Source organism: Ranitomeya imitator, chromosome 2 (genome assembly GCF_032444005.1).
Source record: "Ranitomeya imitator isolate aRanImi1 chromosome 2, aRanImi1.pri, whole genome shotgun sequence".
Lineage (NCBI taxonomy): Eukaryota > Metazoa > Chordata > Amphibia > Anura > Dendrobatidae > Ranitomeya > Ranitomeya imitator.
The window spans coordinates 373,301,530-373,320,568 of NC_091283.1; the positions used below are offsets into that span (position 1 = coordinate 373,301,530).

The window sequence follows — 19,039 nt, forward strand, 5'->3', positions numbered from 1 at the left end:
TCATTTTTCTTCTGTCCCTGTGTTGTGCCAGCCAGATGTTTCGCTCCCGTTTCAGGTCGAGGTTGATGCTTCTGAGATTGGAGCAGGGGCTGTTTTGTCGCAAAGAAGTTCTGATGGCTCGGTGATGAAACCATGTGCCTTCTTTTCTAGAAAGTTTTCGCCTGCTGAGCGCAATTACGATGTTGGCAATCGAAAGTTGTTGGCCATGAAGTGGGCATTCGAGGAGTGGCGTCATTGGCTTGAAGGAGCCAAGCATCGCGTGGTGGTCTTGACGGATCACAAGAATTTGACTTATCTCGAGTCTGCCAAACGGTTTAATCCTAGACAGGCTCGATGGTCGCTATTTTTCTCCCGTTTTGATTTTGTGGTTTCGTTCCTTCCGGGCTCTAAGAATGTGAAGGCTGATGCCCTGTCAAGGAGTTTTGTGCCCGACTCTCCGGGTGTTCCTGAGCCGGCGGGTATTCTCAAAGAGGGGGTAATTTTGTCTGCCATCTCCCCTGATTTGCGGCGGGTGCTGCAAAAATTTCAGGCTGATAGACCTGACCGTTGCCCAGCGGAGAAACTGTTTGTCCCTGATAAATGGACTAGTAGAGTTATCTCTGAGGTTCATTGTTCGGTGTTGGCTGGTCATCCTGGAATCTTTGGTACCAGAGATTTGGTGGCTAGATCCTTTTGGTGGCCGTCTTTGTCACGGGATGTGCGTTCTTTTGTGCAGTCCTGTGGGACTTGTGCTCGGGCTAAGCCCTGCTGTTCTCGTGCCAGTGGGTTGCTTTTGCCCTTGCCGGTCCCGAAGAGGTCCTGGACGCATATTTCTATGGATTTTATTTCGGATCTCCCTGTCTCTCAAAAGGTGTCGGTCATTTGGGTGGTTTGTGATCGCTTCTCTAAGATGGTAAATTTGGTACCCTTGTCTAAATTGCCTTCCTCCTCTGATTTGGTGCCATTGTTTTTCCAGCATGTGGTTCGTTTACATGGCATTCTGGAGAACATCGTTTCGGACAGAGGTTCCCAGTTTGTTTTGAGGTTTTGGCGATCCTTTTGTGCTAGGATGGGCATTGATTTGTCTTTTTCCTCGGCTTTCCATCCTCAGACAAATGGCCAAACCGAACGTACTAATCAGACTTTGGAAACATATCTGAGATGCTTTGTTTCTGCTGATCAGGATGATTGGGTGTCCTTTTTGCCTTTGGCTAAGTTCGCCCTTAATAATCGGGCCAGTTCGGCTACTTTGGTTTCGCCGTTTTTCTGCAATTCTGGGTTCCATCCTCGTTTCTCTTCAGGGCAGATTGAGTCTTCGGACTGTCCTGGTGTAGATACTATGGTGGATAGGTTGCAGCAGATTTGGACTCATGTGGTGGACAATTTGACATTGTCTCAGGAGAAGGCTCAACGTTTCGCTAACCGCCAGCGCTGTGTGGGTCCCCGACTTCGTGTTGGGGATTTGGTTTGGTTGTCGTCTCGTTATGTTCCTATGAAGGTTTCCTCTCCTAAGTTTAAGCCTCGTTTCATTGGTCCGTATAAGATTTCTGAGGTTCTCAATCCTGTGTCATTTCGTTTGACCCTTCCAGCTTCTTTTGCCATCCATAATGTGTTCCATAGGTCGTTGTTGCGGAGATACGTGGCGCCTGTGGTTCCATCCGTTGATCCTCCTGCCCCGGTGTTGGTTGAGGGGGAGTTGGAGTATTGTTATGGCTGGCAATCAGGCAACACAGCGTGCAGTAATCAGCGCACATACAGAGATCTGGCAATAACCAAAAACAATAGGACGAGCTCTGAGACGTGGAGTCTCTGTAGACTGCAGTACCTGATCTATCCTCACACAACTATAAGCAGCAGTGGATTGCGCCTAACAACTACCTATGCAACTCGGCACTGCCTGAGGAGCTGACTAGCCTGAAGATAGAAATACAAGCCTGACTTACCTCAGAGAAATACCCCAAAGGAATAGGCAGCCCCCCACATATAATGACTGTTAGCAAGATGAAAAGACAAACGTAGGAATGAAATAGATTCAGCAAAGTGAGGCCCGATATTCTAGACAGAGCGAGGATAGCAAAGAGAACTATGCAGTCTACAAAAAACCCTAAAACGAAAACCACGCAAAGGGGCAAAAAGACCCACCGTGCCGAACTAACAGCACGGCGGTGCACCCCTCTGCTTCTCAGAGCTTCCAGCAAAAGACAATAGCAAGCTGGACAGAAAAAAACAGAAAACAAACTAGAAGCACTTATCTAGCAGAGCAGCAGGCCCAAGGAAAGATGCAGTAGCTCAGATCCAACACTGGAACATTGACAAGGAGCAAGGAAGACAGACTCAGGTGGAGCTAAATAGCAAGGCAGCCAACGAGCTCACCAAAACACCTGAGGGAGGAAGCCCAGAGACTGCAATACCACTTGTGACCACAGAAGTGAACTCAGCCACAGAATTCACAACAGTACCCCCCCCTTGAGGAGGGGTCACCGAACCCTCACCAGAACCCCCAGGCCGACCAGGATGAGCCACATGAAAGGCACGAACAAGATCTGGGGCATGGACATCAGAGGCAAAAACCCAGGAATTATCTTCCTGAGCATAACCCTTCCATTTGACCAGATACTGGAGTTTCCGTCTAGAGACACGAGAATCCAAAATCTTCTCCACAATATACTCCAATTCCCCCTCCACCAAAACAGGGGCAGGAGGCTCCACAGATGGAACCATAGGTGCCACGTATCTCCTCAACAACGACCTATGGAATACATTATGTATGGAAAAGGAGTCTGGGAGGGTCAGACGAAAAGACACCGGATTGAGAATCTCAGAAATCCTATACGGACCAATAAAACGAGGTTTAAATTTAGGAGAGGAAACCTTCATAGGAATATGACGAGAAGATAACCAAACCAAATCCCCAACATGAAGTCGGGGTCCCACATGGCGTCTGCGATTAGCGAAAAGCTGAGCCTTCTCCTGGGACAAGGTCAAATTGTCCACTACCTGAGTCCAGATCTGCTGCAACCTGTCCACCACAGAATCCACACCAGGACAGTCCGAAGACTCAACCTGTCCTGAAGAGAAACGAGGATGGAACCCAGAATTGCAGAAAAATGGAGAGACCAAGGTAGCCGAGCTGGCCCGATTATTAAGGGCGAACTCAGCCAACGGCAAAAATGACACCCAATCATCCTGGTCAGCGGAAACAAAACATCTCAGATATGTTTCCAAGGTCTGATTGGTTCGTTCGGTCTGGCCATTAGTCTGAGGATGGAAGGCCGAGGAGAAAGATAGGTCAATGCCCATCCTACCACAAAAGGCTCGCCAGAACCTCGAGACAAACTGGGAACCTCTGTCAGAAACAATATTCTCAGGAATGCCATGTAAACGAACCACATGCTGGAAGAACAAAGGCACCAAATCAGAGGAGGAAGGCAATTTAACCAAGGGCACCAGATGGACCATTTTAGAAAAGCGATCACAGACCACCCAAATGACCGACATTTTTTGAGAAACGGGAAGGTCAGAAATGAAATCCATCGAAATATGTGTCCAAGGCCTCTTCGGGACCGGCAAGGGCAAAAGCAACCCACTGGCACGTGAACAGCAGGGCTTAGCCCTAGCACAAATTCCACAGGACTGCACAAAAGCACGCACATCCCGTGACAGAGATGGCCACCAGAAGGATCTAGCAACCAACTCCCTGGTACCAAAGATTCCTGGATGACCGGCCAGCACCGAACAATGAAGTTCAGAGATAACTTTACTAGTCCACCTATCAGGGACGAACAGTTTCTCGGCCGGACAACGATCAGGTTTATTAGCCTGAAATTTCTGCAACACTCTCCGCAAATCAGGGGAGATGGCAGACACAATGACTCCTTCCTTGAGGATACTCGCCGGCTCAGATAACCCCGGAGAGTCGGGCACAAAACTCCTAGACAGAGCATCCGCCTTCACATTTTTAGAGCCCGGAAGGTATGAAATCACAAAATCAAAACGAGCAAAAAATAACGACCAACGGGCCTGTCTAGGATTCAAGCGCTTGGCAGACTCGAGATAAGTCAAGTTCTTATGATCAGTCAATACCACCACGCGATGCTTAGCACCCTCAAGCCAATGACGCCACTCCTCGAATGCCCACTTCATGGCCAGCAACTCTCGGTTGCCCACATCATAATTACGCTCAGCAGCAGAAAATTTCCTGGAAAAGAAAGCACATGGTTTGAACACTGAGCAACCAGAACCTCTCTGTGACAAAACCGCCCCTGCACCAATCTCAGAAGCATCAACCTCGACCTGGAACGGAAGAGAAACATCAGGTTGACACAACACAGGGGCACAGCAAAAACGATGCTTCAACTCCTGAAAAGCTTCCACGGCAGCAGAAGACCAATTAACCAAATCAGCACCCTTCTTGGTCAAATCGGTCAATGGTCTGGCAATGCTAGAAAAATTACAGATGAAGCGACGATAAAAATTAGCAAAGCCCAGGAATTTCTGCAGACTTTTTAGAGATGTCGGCTGAGTCCAATCCTGGATGGCCTGAACCTTAACCGGATCCATCTCGATAGTAGAAGGGGAAAAGATGAACCCCAAAAATGAAACTTTCTGCACACCGAAGAGACACTTTGATCCCTTCACGAACAAGGAATTAGCACGCAGTACCTGGAAAACCATTCTGACTTGCTTCACATGAGACTCCCAATCATCTGAGAAGATCAAAATGTCATCCAAGTAAACAATCAAGAATTTATCCAGATACTCACGGAAAATGTCATGCATAAAAGACTGAAAAACAGATGGAGCATTGGCAAGTCCGAACGGCATCACCAGATACTCAAAATGACCCTCGGGCGTATTAAATGCCGTTTTCCATTCATCTCCCTGCCTGATTCTCACCAGATTATACGCACCACGAAGATCAATCTTAGTAAACCAACTAGCCCCCTTAATCCGAGCAAACAAGTCAGAAATCAATGGCAAGGGATACTGAAACTTAACAGTGATCTTATTAAGAAGGCGGTAATCAATACACGGTCTTAGCGAACCATCCTTCTTGGCTACAAAAAAGAACCCTGCTCCCAATGGTGACGACGATGGGCGAATATGTCCCTTCTCCAGGGACTCCTTCACATAACTGCGCATAGCGGTGTGTTCAGGTACGGACAAATTAAATAAACGACCCTTAGGGAATTTACTACCAGGAATCAAATCGATAGCACAATCACAATTCCTATGCGGAGGTAGGGCATCAGACTTGGACTCTTCAAATACATCCTGAAAGTCCGACAAGAACTCTGGGATGTCAGAAGGAATGGATGACGAAATAGACAAAAATGGAATATCACCATGTACTCCCTGACAACCCCAGCTGGTTACCGACATAGAGTTCCAATCCAATACTGGATTATGGGTTTGTAGCCATGGCAACCCCAACACGACCACATCATGCAAATTATGCAGTACCAGAAAGCGAATAACTTCCTGATGTGCAGGAGCCATGCACATGGTCAGCTGGGCCCAGTACTGAGGCTTATTCTTGGCCAAAGGTGTAGCATCAATTCCTCTCAACGGAATAGGACACCGCAAAGGCTCCAAGAAAAATCCACAACATTTAGCATAATCCAAATCCATCAGATTCAGGGCAGCGCCTGAATCCACAAACGCCATGACAGAATACGATGACAAAGAGCACATTAAGGTAATGGACAAAAGGAATTTGGACTGTACAGTACCAATAACGGCAGAGCTATCGAACCGCCTAGTGCATTTAGGACAATTAGAAATAGCATGAGTAGAATCACCACAATAGAAACACAGTCTGTTCAGACGTCTGTGTTCTTGCCGTTCTACTTTAGTCATAGTCCTGTCGCACTGCATAGGCTCAGGTTTACTCTCAGGCAGTACCGCAAGATGGTGCACAGATTTACGCTCGCGCAAGCGACGACCGATCTGAATGGCCAAGGACATAGACTCATTCAAACCAGCAGGCATAGGAAATCCCACCATTACATCCTTAAGAGCTTCAGAGAGACCCTTTCTGAACAAAGCCGCTAGTGCAGATTCATTCCACAGAGTGAGTACTGACCATTTCCTAAATTTCTGACAATATACTTCTACATCATCCTGACCCTGGCATAAAGCCAGCAGATTTTTCTCAGCCTGATCCACTGAATTAGGCTCATCGTAAAGCAATCCGAGCGCCAGGAAAAATGCATCAACATTACTCAATGCAGAATCTCCTGGTGCAAGAGAAAACGCCCAGTCCTGTGGGTCGCCGCGCAAAAAAGAAATAATAATCAAAACCTGTTGAATAGGATTACCAGAAGAATGAGGTTTCAAGGCCAAAAATAGCTTACAATTATTTCTGAAGCTCAGGAACTTAGTTCTGTCACCAAAAAACAAATCAGGAATCGGAATTCTTGGTTCTAGCATCGATTTCTGATCAATAGTATCTTGAATCTTTTGTACATTTACAACGAGATTATCCATTGAGGAGCACAGAGCCTGAATATCCATGTCCACAGCTGTGTCCTGAAGCACTCTAATGTCTAGGGGAAAAAAAAGACTGAAGACAGAGCTAAGAAAAAAAAATGATGTCAGGATTTCTTTTTTCCCTCTATTGGGAATCATTGGTGTGGCTCCTTGTACTGTTATGGCTGGCAATCAGGCAACACAGCGTGCAGTAATCAGCGCACATACAGAGATCTGGCAATAACCAAAAACAATAGGACGAGCTCTGAGACGTGGAATCTCTGTAGACTGCAGTACCTGATCTATCCTCACACAACTATAAGCAGCAGTGGATTGCGCCTAACAACTACCTATGCAACTCGGCACTGCCTGAGGAGCTGACTAGCCTGAAGATAGAAATACAAGCCTGACTTACCTCAGAGAAATACCCCAAAGGAATAGGCAGCCCCCCACATATAATGACTGTTAGCAAGATGAAAAGACAAACGTAGGAATGAAATAGATTCAGCAAAGTGAGGCCCGATATTCTAGACAGAGCGAGGATAGCAAAGAGAACTATGCAGTCTACAAAAAACCCTAAAACGAAAACCACGCAAAGGGGCAAAAAGACCCACCGTGCTGAACTAACAGCACGGCGGTGCACCCCTCTGCTTCTCAGAGCTTCCAGCAAAAGACAATAGCAAGCTGGACAGAAAAAAACAGAAAACAAACTAGAAGCACTTATCTAGCAGAGCAGCAGGCCCAAGGAAAGATGCAGTAGCTCAGATCCAACACTGGAACATTGACAAGGAGCAAGGAAGACAGACTCAGGTGGAGCTAAATAGCAAGGCAGCCAACGAGCTCACCAAAACACCTGAGGGAGGAAGCCCAGAGACTGCAATACCACTTGTGACCACAGAAGTGAACTCAGCCACAGAATTCACAACAGAGTATGTGGTGGAGAAGATTTTGGATTCTCGTATTTCGAGACGGAAACTCCAGTACCTGGTCAAGTGGAAGGGTTATGGTCAGGAAGATAATTCCTGGGTTTTTGCCTCTGATGTTCATGCTGCCGATCTGGTTCGTGCCTTTCATTTGGCTCATCCTGATCGGCCTGGGGGCTCTGGTGAGGGTTCGGTGACCCCTCCTCAAGGGGGGGTACTGTTGTGAATTCTGTTGTTGAGTTCCCTCCTGTGGTCATGAATGGTACTTCGGCTGGTTCTGTCCATGGGCTTCATCTGGTGGTTGTGAGTGGGGCTGCGGCTTCTGAGTTTCCTTCCACAGGTGACGAGGTTAATTCGTTAGCTGGCTGCTCTATTTAACTCCACTTAGATCATTGCTCCATGCCACCTGTCAATGTTCTAGTATTGGTCTAGTCCGCTCCTGGATCGTTCTGGTGACCTGTATTCTCCAGCAGAAGCTAAGTGTTAGGGGTCGAGTTCCCGCTTCTGCACAGGGGGAATCTCGAGCCGCCTCCGCTGCGGTCTCCCATTCTTGTCCAGCCGCAGTGGAGTCTGCTTAGCAAAGACGTCGGTCCCAGCGTCTTGCTCATCCTCACTCTGTTCTGAGAGTTACTGCTGCTTCTCCAGTCTCTGCCATTAAAGTCAATGCTGGTCAGCAGCGAGCGGACTTCCCTGGGACTAAGTCCTTGTCTGCACGTACTGAGCATGCCCAGCATAAGGTCTCCCGTTGGAGATCGAGGGTCATGTGCTCAGGCTCTGCAGCACATTCCATTGGTCCTCTTTGCAGGCCCTGGAAGGGCAAAGGTGCTGTGGCCTCTTCCTGGGCTGCTGCTATATAAACTGCGCATGACCGCACGGCCATGCGCTAGTATTGTCTTACAATTGCTTATGTGTGTATGTTGTGAGTGCAAGTCGTCCTTGGAAACCCCTACCCTATTGAATGTCTGTTCGCGGAAGGTGTATGGCTGCTATCTAGCGCCCGACTTAGCCTACAGCACTAAACACACATCTCAGCGTCCTGTAGCTGTGCCTGCCAGTACGGCGCCGTGCGCCTGCCTTGCGCTTTCCATACCCGAGTCTGGGTGGTTAGTGGCGTCCGTTAGTGCGGCATCGCTCGCACTCTTGTGCACATATATTTCTTAAGGTTCTCTACACACCCAGTTGCGGTGTTACGCCAGCAAGGGTCTAATCGGGCTCCAATCCCTTCTGGGGTTAAGTCCGCTGATTACTTGCTCGCGCACTAGTGCGGTACTGCGGTCCTGTGAATTAACAGGTTCGCTTTCTTCACGCTGGGTGAGGTTTAACCCACGCGTGTATACTTTAGTGTACCGCCATATTGTCTGCAAATTGCTAGCAGTAGGTTCTCACCTGCACGGTGGACCCCGGACTGCGAACGCACCTTTATCATCTGTCTTGGTGCGTTCCGCCAGTCCTAACAGAATACTAGCGCCAGGGTCTGGCTAGTAAAAATGGCGGACGACCAGCGTTTACAGCGGTACATCCAGCAGCTGGAGGGAAGGTTGGCGGCTCTTGAGCGTACAACCTCAGCTGTGGATGTCACTGCTGTAGCTGTGCAGGCTGCAAGTGTAGCCGCAGCCAGTTTGTCCACTGCCACCCCTGCTCCGACTTTATCCCGTCTCCCACTACCTGACAAGTTTGCTGGCGACAGCAAACATTGTCATGGATTCGTGAGTCAGTGCTCTATACATCTTGAGCTCCTGGCGTCACGTTTTCCTACGGAGCGGGCGAGAGTGGGATTTATCCTATCTCTCTTGTCGGGCAGGGCGTTGGAGTGGGCAACGCCACTCTGGGAGCGAGATGATCGTGTGGTACAGAGTGCTCCTCTCTTCTTGGACACTCTGAAGCAGGTCTTTTTAGGGCCTCGGGTTACCCACGACACCGCACTCCAATTGTTGTCCATTACACAGGGTACCTCCGTGGTCAGCCAGTTTGCCATTCAGTTCCGGACTCTAGCTTCAGAGTTAGAGTGGCCAGACAAAGTTCTTATTCCGGTGTTCTGGAGGGGACTGGCAGACCACGTGAAAGACGCCTTGGCCACTAGGGAGATACCGGCCACACTGGAGGAACTTATTTCCGTGTCTACCCGCATCGACCTCCGTTTTCACGAGCGGAGGTTGGAGCGGACCCAGTGTAGGCAGAGGTTTCGGCTGGCTCCAACTTTCGCCAGACCTCTGGAATCTCCTGTCTTGGCGTCAGATTCTCATGAGGCCATGGAGGTTTCTCGAGCGGGACCTAAATCTCTAGCCGCTCGAGTACCCGTAGTTTGTAATAACTGTCGACAACATGGACATTACGCCAATAAATGTCCGCGGCGGTCGGGAAACGATCGCGCCTAGTGGCCATTGGGGGAGGTTCACTAGACACAGCAGCATTCTCCTCCAAACTGTCCTTTAAAGGGACAATCCTGTTAGGCTCCTCCACTCTTACAGTCGAGCTTTGTGTGGATTCAGGAGCAGAGGGAAGTTTCATGTCCTCTGCTTTTGCTACATGTCATGCTATACCACTGGTCATGCTCGCCAAACCTATAACGGTTAGAGTTGTGAATGGGGCGACACTCCCACTGCAAATCACGCACCAGACAGTCCCGTTATCGCTGTCCATGTCTCCTTCCCACCAGGAGATTATTTCCCTTCTTGTCCTTCCTGAGGGAATGGATGAGATTTTGCTGGGAATACCCTGGCTCCGTTTCCACTCGCCACATATTGAGTGGTCCTCAGGGAAAATATTGGGCTGGAGTAAGTCATGTTTGGGCAGATGTGTGAGTGAGTGTGTACAGGTCTCTACTACCCAGGTACCCGCAGATCTCTCGTCGCTTCCCAGGTATTATTGGTGTTATGCAGACGTGTTCTCTAAAAAGGCTGCTGAGACTCTACCGCCCCATCGCCCTTACGACTGTCCTATCGACCTCTTGCCGGGAGCTGAACCTCCTAGGGGAAGGGTATATCCCCTCTCTCTCCCTGAGACGGAGGCTATGTCTCAATACATTCAGGAGAATTTAGCAAGAGGATTTATAAGGAAGTCAGTGTCTCCGGCAGGGGCGGGATTCTTCTTCGTGTAGAAGAAGAACGGAGAGTTACGTCCTTGCATCGATTACAGGGGTCTCAATGCAATCACTATTAAGAATAAATACCCGTTGCCCCTGATATCGGAGCTCTTTGACAGGTTAAGGGGAGCTAAAATATTCACCAAGTTAGATCTGCGGGGTGCCTACAATCTGATTCGTATCCGTGAGGGGGACGAGTGGAAGACGGCTTTCAATACCAGGGATGGGCACTATGAGTACCTGGTGATGCCTTTCGGGCTCTGTAATGCCCCAGCCGTTTTTCAGGACTTCGTCAACGATATCTTCCGGGATATGCTTTCTACCTCGGTCGTAGTCTATCTGGATGATATTCTCATCTTTTCTCCAGATATTGACTCCCACCGGAGAGATGTTGGCAGAGTCTTCGAACTCTTACGGGCAAATTCCTTGTATGCAAAGTTGGAGAAGTGTGTGTTTGAACAGGAGTCCTTGCCTTTCCTGGGCTATATTGTCTCGGCCCAGGGATTGGCTATGGATCCTGCCAAACTACAAGCAGTGATGGACTGGCAGGAACCCCATTCTCTTAAAGCGGTGCAGCGCTTTATGGGGTTCATAAATTACTATCGCCAGTTCATTCCCCACTTTTCAACTTTGGTAGCTCCCTTGGTATCCCTCACCAAGAAGGGAGCGAATCCCAAATTGTGGTCCGAAGGGGTCTCCAAGGCCTTCTCTTCTATAAAGACCCATTTTGCCAGCGCTCCTATCTTACATCGCCCCGATGTGGGTAAGCCATTCCTTTTGGAAGTGGATGCCTCATCCGTTGGTGCTGGAGCAGTCCTCTATCAAAAGGATGCTCAGGGTCGGAAGCATCCATGCTTCTTTTTCTCAAAGACCTTCACACCAGCGGAGAGAAATTACTCCATCGGGGATAGAGAGTTGTTGGCAATGAAGTTGGCCTTTTCAGAGTGGAGACATCTCTTGGAGGGTGCCCGATTCCCATTCCAGGTTTTCACGGATCACAAGAATTTGGTCTATTTACAAACAGCCCAGCGGCTGAATTCTCGTCAGGCCAGATGGTCCTTGTTTTTCTCCCGGTTCCACTTTACCCTACATTATCTCGCCGGGGAGAAGAACATTCGTGCCGACGCTCTCTCTCGCTCCTTCGTGTCAGCTGAGGAGGAGGAGGACGAGCCTCGGCTCATTGTCCCTTCGGAGAGTCTGAGAACTGTAGCTCCGGTTTCGCTAGAGTCTGTGCCCCCGGGCAAGACTTTTGTTCCCATCAATTTGCGTCCGGAGGTTCTCTCTTGGGCTCATTCGTCCAGAGTGGGTGGACACTTTGGGGCTAAAAGGACCTCTGAGCTACTGGCGAGGACGTACTGGTGGCCACATATGGTTCGTGACGTCGGAGACTACGTTCGGGCATGTGTCTCTTGTGCCAAGAATAAGTCTTCCCGACAACGGCCAGCTGGTTTGTTATACCCTCTGCCGGTGGCAGACAGGCCCTGGGAGATGGTCGGGATGGATTTTGTTGTGGGTTTGCCCAAGTCTCGTGGCTGTACCATTATTTGGGTAATCACCGACCATTTTTCTAAAATGGTGCATTTGGTGCCACTTCCCCGGTTACCTTCTGCACGGGCCTTGGCAGCGTTGTTTGTCAAACACATCTTTCGTCTTCACGGTATGCCAGACAAAATTGTCAGTGACCGAGGTCCCCAGTTTGCGTCTCGGTTCTGGAGAGAGCTTTGTCGTCTTCTCAGTATCGAGTTGAATCTCTCTTCGGCTTATCATCCCGAGACGAATGGGTTGGTAGAGAGAGCCAACCAGACCCTGGTCACATATCTGCGACATTTTGTTTCTGCTAAGCAGGATGACTGGGCATCTTTGCTACCGTGGGCGGAGTTTGCTCTTAACAATGCTGTCGCTGATTCAACTGGACAGACTCCATTCCTCCTTAACTATGGTCAGCATCCGAGGGTACCTGTGCCCATGCCCGTGTCTTCCGCCGATTCCAGGGTGGCAGACTGGGCTGTGGAGGCACGGGACATTTGGGATCGCACTCAGGATGCTATTCAGGCTTCCAAGGAGAGAATGAGGTCCTCCGCCGATGCACATCGGCGCCCCGCTCCAACCTTTGCTCCTGGCGACTTAGTGTGGCTCTCCGCCCGTAACATCAGGCTGCGAGTTGAGTCCACCAAGTTTGCACCTCGCTACTTAGGTCCTTTTAAGGTCCTCGAACAGGTTAATCCTGTGGTTTACCGTCTGGCCCTTCCTCCACGCCTGGGTATCACCGACACCTTTCACGTGTCCCTCCTTAAGCCCGTCTACATGTCCCGGTTTTCTGAGTCATCTACTGGGACGTCAGGTTCGTCTACGGACGATTACGAGGTGAACGCGATCTTGGGGTACAAGGTGGTTCGTGGCAAAAATTTTTATTTAGTGGACTGGAGGGGTTACGGCCCTGAGGATAGATCCTGGGAGCCTGCTGAGCACATTCGGGCTCCGCAGCTCATTGCTGCCTTCGAACGTAGCGAGGCCCAAGGAGGGGGGGGCCCTAGGAGGGGGGGTAATGTTAGGGGTCGAGTTCCCGCTTCTGCACAGGGGGAATCTCGAGCCGCCTCCGCTGCGGTCTCCCATTCTTGTCCAGCCGCAGTGGAGTCTGCTCAGCAAAGACGTCGGTCCCAGCGTCTTGCTCATCCTCACTCTGTTCTGAGAGTTACTGCTGCTTCTCCAGTCTCTGCCATTAAAGTCAATGCTGGTCAGCAGCGAGCGGACTTCCCTGGGACTAAGTCCTTGTCTGCACGTACTGAGCATGCCCAGCATAAGGTCTCCCGTTGGAGATCGAGGGTCATGTGCTCAGGCTCTGCAGCACATTCCATTGGTCCTCTTTGCAGGCCCTGGAAGGGCAAAGGTGCTGTGGCCTCTTCCTGGGCTGCTGCTATATAAACTGCGCATGACCGCACGGCCATGCGCTAGTATTGTCTAACAATTGCTTATGTGTGTATGTTGTGAGTGCAAGTCGTCCTTGGAAACCCCTACCCTATTGAATGTCTGTTCGCGGAAGGTGTATGGCTGCTATCTAGCGCCCGACTTAGCCTACAGCACTAAACACACATCTCAGCGTCCTGTAGCTGTGCCTGCCAGTACGGCGCCGTGCGCCTGCCTTGCGCTTTCCATACCCGAGTCTGGGTGGTTAGTGGCGTCCGTTAGTGCGGCATCGCTCGCACTCTTGTGCACATATATTTCTTAAGGTTCTCTACACACCCAGTTGCGGTGTTACGCCAGCAAGGGTCTAATCGGGCTCCAATCCCTTCTGGGGTTAAGTCCGCTGACCACTTGCTCGCGCACTAGTGCGGTACTGCGGTCCTGTGAATTAACAGGTTCGCTTTCTTCACGCTGGGTGAGGTTTAACCCACGCGTGTATACTTTAGTGTACCGCCATATTGTCTGCAAATTGCTAGCAGTAGGTTCTCACCTGCACGGTGGACCCCGGACTGCGAACGCACCTTTATCATCTGTCTTGGTGCGTTCCGCCAGTCCTAACACTAAGTTCCTGCTTGTTTTTCTCTTGTTTGCTATTTTTCTGTCCAGCTTGCTATTTTGATTTTGTCTTGCTTGCTGGAAGCTCTGGGATGCAGAGGGGCGCCTCCGCACCGTGAGTCGGTGCGGAGGGTCTTTTTGCGCCTCTGCGTGGTTTTTTTTGTAGTTTTGTGCTGACCGCAAAGTTACCTTTCCTATCCTCTGTCTGTTCAGTAAGTCGGGCCTCTCTTTGCTAAATCTATTTCATCTCTGTGTTTGTGATTTTCATCTTTACTCACAGTCATTATATGTGGGGGGCTGCCTTTTCCTTTGGGGAATTTCTCTGAGGCAAGGTAGGCTTTATTTTTCTATCTTTAGGGCTAGCTAGTTCCTTAGGCTGTGACGAGTTGCATAGGGAGCGTTAGGAGCAATCCACGGCTATTTCTAGTGTGTGTGATAGGATTAGGGATTGCGGTCAGCAGAGTTCCCACGTCCCTGAGCTTGTCCTGTATTATTGTAACTATCAGGTCTTTCCGTGTGCTCTTAACCACCAGGTCCATTATTGTCCTAACCACCAGGTCATAACAAGCCTCCTCAAGTATCTGGCAGATCTGAACTGTCGGGTTTCGGCCTCGAAGTTTCAGTTCTGCCTTGGTCAAGTGACATTTTTGGGTCACTGTCTCCTTCAGGGTGTCAGACACCTCACAAAAGAAAGAAAAATAGCCGTCAGTTCCCTTCCTTTTTCGAAAGATGAGACTGAACTCCAGTGTTTTCTTGGACTATGTACTTATTGTCGTCAGTGGATACCGGACGCATCCCGCATAATGCAACCTCTCTACAATGCCCTGAAAGATTGTTCAAGATATGCTGATGATTTTGGCAGATTCCACACCAGATACGCTGTTACTACGGAAGACACTGTAGTGCACGGAGCTGCACTCCCTCCCTCACAGTCAGCACAAGAAGCAGAACTTCAGGCTCTGTCTACTGCATGTGTTCTGGCCAAAGACAGGTGGGCTAATATATACACGGACTCACAGTTTGCATTTGGTATTGCTCATGATTTCGGAGCCCTATGGGCCAATCAAGGGTTTATTACTACTGCCGGGACTCCAGTGAAGAATGCTGAAGCTGTTAAAACCCTCATGGACTCAATTAGATTACCTACTCAGGTGGCCATTATCAAAATTAAGGCGCACGGTCCTAGGAACAGTCCACAGACTGTTGGTAATGCCTTTGCGGATATGCTGCTCTCCTACCTATTGAACCGACCATACCAGCTATGGTGACCACACGCTCTCAGCGTAAACAGTTATAAGAAACACTGACTCTACAGGAACCTGATGATCTGCGCCAGAACTGAGGTTTTCTGCCGGACCCCGCGAGACTGCTTAATGACGATGCAGAGAATGTCCCCAAAGGAAGAAGTGAAGCAGTGGAAGGCTGATGGAGCATGTATGGCAATGGTCTATGGAAAAAGGACCAACTTGTGTGTCTCCCTAAGCGGATGTACCCTGCTATTGCCACGTGGGCACATGGGCCCACACATCGAGGGAAAAACAGGCCCTAGCCCTGGTACAAAAATTCTACTGGGCTCTCGGTATTTCTACAGTCCTGACAGCACTCAACCGTGCATGTAATATCTGTCAGACCTGCAATCCTGCCGGTCTGAGCGTGTTCTTATGCTGATTGGTTGAAGTATAATTTCTATGATTATGAAAAGTGATACACAATAAACGGGGGCTAGAGATCTGCTCGATCCCCTCAGAGACACACATCTCCGTCTGGTCATTTTCAGTTGCCGGCAACGCCCTGTAGATTAATTTGGAAATCACTGAGTTAACCGTGAAGGATCACTTTAGATCCTCCCTCAACATTACTTGGTCAGCCTGTCTGATCCTGTTTGGTAATTAATCATCTATTTTATTAATGAGAACCATGAAATGCTTTATACCAGTTTTTTTTTTGCCCATTTCTGCACAGGGGCCCAACAGTGCCAATCCAAGCCGGGTTGATTATCAATCAGAGGCGAAGCTAAGGTTTTGGTTCAGGGTGGGCGAAGCTTCTGAGTGGGCCCCTAGCCATGTAACCTTGATTACAACTGGGTAATGCTCCCTAATAGTGGAGGAGAACCTCAGCAGATGACCACGCTGTTACTGAAGATAATCTCTATATAAAGACCAACATGGATATTACCGCCATATGGTCAGTGGTTAATACCAGTCCTACAGAACATATAAGAGATTACAGCACAGTTACAGATAATGACTTACTGCTGACGTTCTTTCTGATGGAATCGTTAATTTTTCCCGTCTTTTCCATCTGGCGCAGACCGACATGACAATTTCTTCCACCCAGGACTCGGCTGCAGAGAATACAACAAAGACATGTTTCACTTCTTACATTCCAGCCCCATCACCATCTATTCCTAACCTGCACAAACGCCTCATGCTGCCGATATCCCAATACTGAGCCACTACTGCGGTATGTGTCCCTATTACTGCACCTGCTGTGTGTCACTATGAGCCTTCTAAATTCTAAAGCAACCCTCTGTAATATAGTAATGCCGGGTGCAAGTGCCCCAGAAAACAGTGCCCATATTTTGCCCCCCTAGAAAGTAATAATTCCCTGTGTGCCTCTTTGATAGTCACAGCAACCTGAGTTCCCCTATAACAATAAGTGCCCACTTTACATCTAATAATGTCCCGAATCTCCCCCTGTACAGCTCCCCTATACACAGTATCATGCTCTCTTATACGTAACATGATGCCTCCTCAATGTATAGTACCACACACACAGTATACTGACCCCTTAGTAGCCCCCAAACTGTTTGATGGCTCCAACACTGTAATCCCCACACTGTAGGATGGCCCCCTCACTGTAATTTTCACACTGTATGATGCCCCCCTAGATAGCCTCCATATAGTACAATGCACCAGATCGTCCTAAATGTAGTATAATGCACTCCCCATAAGCATCCATATAGTATAATGCACTCCCCATAAGCCTACATATAGTATAATGAACTCTCTATAGGCCTACTCTATATTATATAATGCACCCCCCTAGGCAGACTCTATAGCACAAGGCGTCCCCCATAGGAAAACTCTATATTGTATAATGCACCCCCATAGGCAGACTCTATAGCACAAGGCAGCACCCATAGGCAGACACTATAGCACAAGGCAGCACCCTTAGGCAGACTCTATAGCACAAGGCAGCACCCATAGGCAGATTCTGTAGTATAAGGCAGCACCCCATTGACAGACCCTGTAGTATAAAGCAGCACCCCCATAGGCAGACACTGTAGTATAAGGCTGCACCCCCATAGGCAGACCCTGTAATATAAGGCAGGACCCCCATAGGCAGGCTCTGTAGTATTAGGCATCACCCCCATAAGCAGACCCAGTAGTATAAGGCAGCACCCCCATAAGCAGACCCTGTAGTATAAGACAGCACCCCCATAGGCAGACCCTGTAGTATAAGACAGCACCCCCATAGGCAGACCCTGTAGTATAAGACAGCACCTCCATAGGCAGACCCTGTAGTATAAGGCAGCGCCCCTATAGGCAGACCCTGTAGTATAAGGCAGCACCCAACAGGCAGACCCTGTAGTATAAGGCAACAACCCCATAGGCAGACCCTGTTGTATAAGACAGCACCCCCATAGGCAGACCCTGTAGTATAAGGCAGCACCCCATAGCCAGACCCTGTAGTATAAGGCAGCACCCTATAGACAGTTAGACAGACCCTGTTAGTATAAGACAGCACCCCCATAGGCAGACCCTGTAGTATAAGGCAGCACCATTATAGGCAGACCATGTAGTATAAGGCAGCACCCCTATAGGCAGACCCTGTAGTATAAGACAGCACCCCCATAGGCAGACCCTGTAGTATAAGGCAGCACCCCATAGACAGACCCTGTTAGTATAAGACAGCACCCCCATAGGCAGACCCTGTAGTATAAGGCAGCACAATTATAGGCAGAGCATGTAGTATAAGGCAGCACAGCTATAGGCAGAGCATGTAGTATAAGGCAGCCCCCATAAAAATTAATGGCCTTTTTCATATAGTCGCCTTTTCAAATAAGCATCATGGGAAAACCAGGTAAGGCGTGTCACCGCAATCAAATATGTCATAGAGCATATTAAGCCAGTCAGTGGTGGCGCAGTGGAGGATGCAGGCACTCTTGTGTCTTTTCAGTGAATGATCTGATCATCGCCTGTGTGTAATAGAGGCGATCAGAGTACTGCAGCTTCTAGTCACCCATGGAGTCAATTGAAGCATGCAAAAAAAAAAAAAGGGTTTTAAAAATATTTAATAACATATATAAAAGTTCAAATCACCCTCCTTTCGCCCAATTCAAAATAAAACAAAAATAACCATCAGATATACACGTTTGGTATCATCACATTTAGAATTGCCCGATCTATCAATATAAAAAAGAATTAACCCAATCGCTAAATGGCTTAACGAAAAAAAATTCAAAACGTCAGAATTAAGTTTTTTTGCTCACCACTACATTGCAATAAAATGCAATAACGGGCGATCAGAAAATTGTCAAACAAAATGAAGAAAATATTAACCCGCACTGCTGTTATAGTCAGACCCTATATAAATGACAATCCTTGTTCAGGAGGAAACCGCAAAAATCCTTTATATGATCCACGGGGTGCAATACAATCAGTGCAATACGAAAGTCCAGGAAAAAGAAGCAAAAAAGAAATGCACTTACCCGTGATCTGTAGTCACAATTTTATTTGGACATTTTTCGAACTATGCAGGGAGAGATGTGAAACAGAACGGACAACGGCCGTTTCGTGCCTCAGCACTTCAACGGGTCCTACACACTGGCCGAGAGCGGAGCGGAAATAAATCATTACTTTCAGAGCTCAAAGCTCCTCCTCCCACTCTCTGTCAGCGAGGTAAGGCAAAACACCTGTTATCAGAATGTGAAACAAAGGGCAACACACTAATGTGAATTAAAATCAAAATTAAAAACACGATAAATACAAAAGACATTAATACATTGTATACATTTCTTTCTTATCACCTTCTCTTTAGGCACATTTTAACAATTTTTAAAGAA

The 19,039-nt window shown here is 48.6% G+C and overlaps 1 protein-coding gene across 1 annotated transcript in view; it reads right to left on the reverse strand.

The window, feature by feature from the left end:
• LOC138666608 (oocyte zinc finger protein XlCOF8.4-like) overlaps positions 1 to 19,039 on the reverse strand; it is a 147,041-nt gene that overhangs the window by 24,516 nt on the left and 103,486 nt on the right. The gene's annotated exons all lie outside the window — the stretch shown is intronic.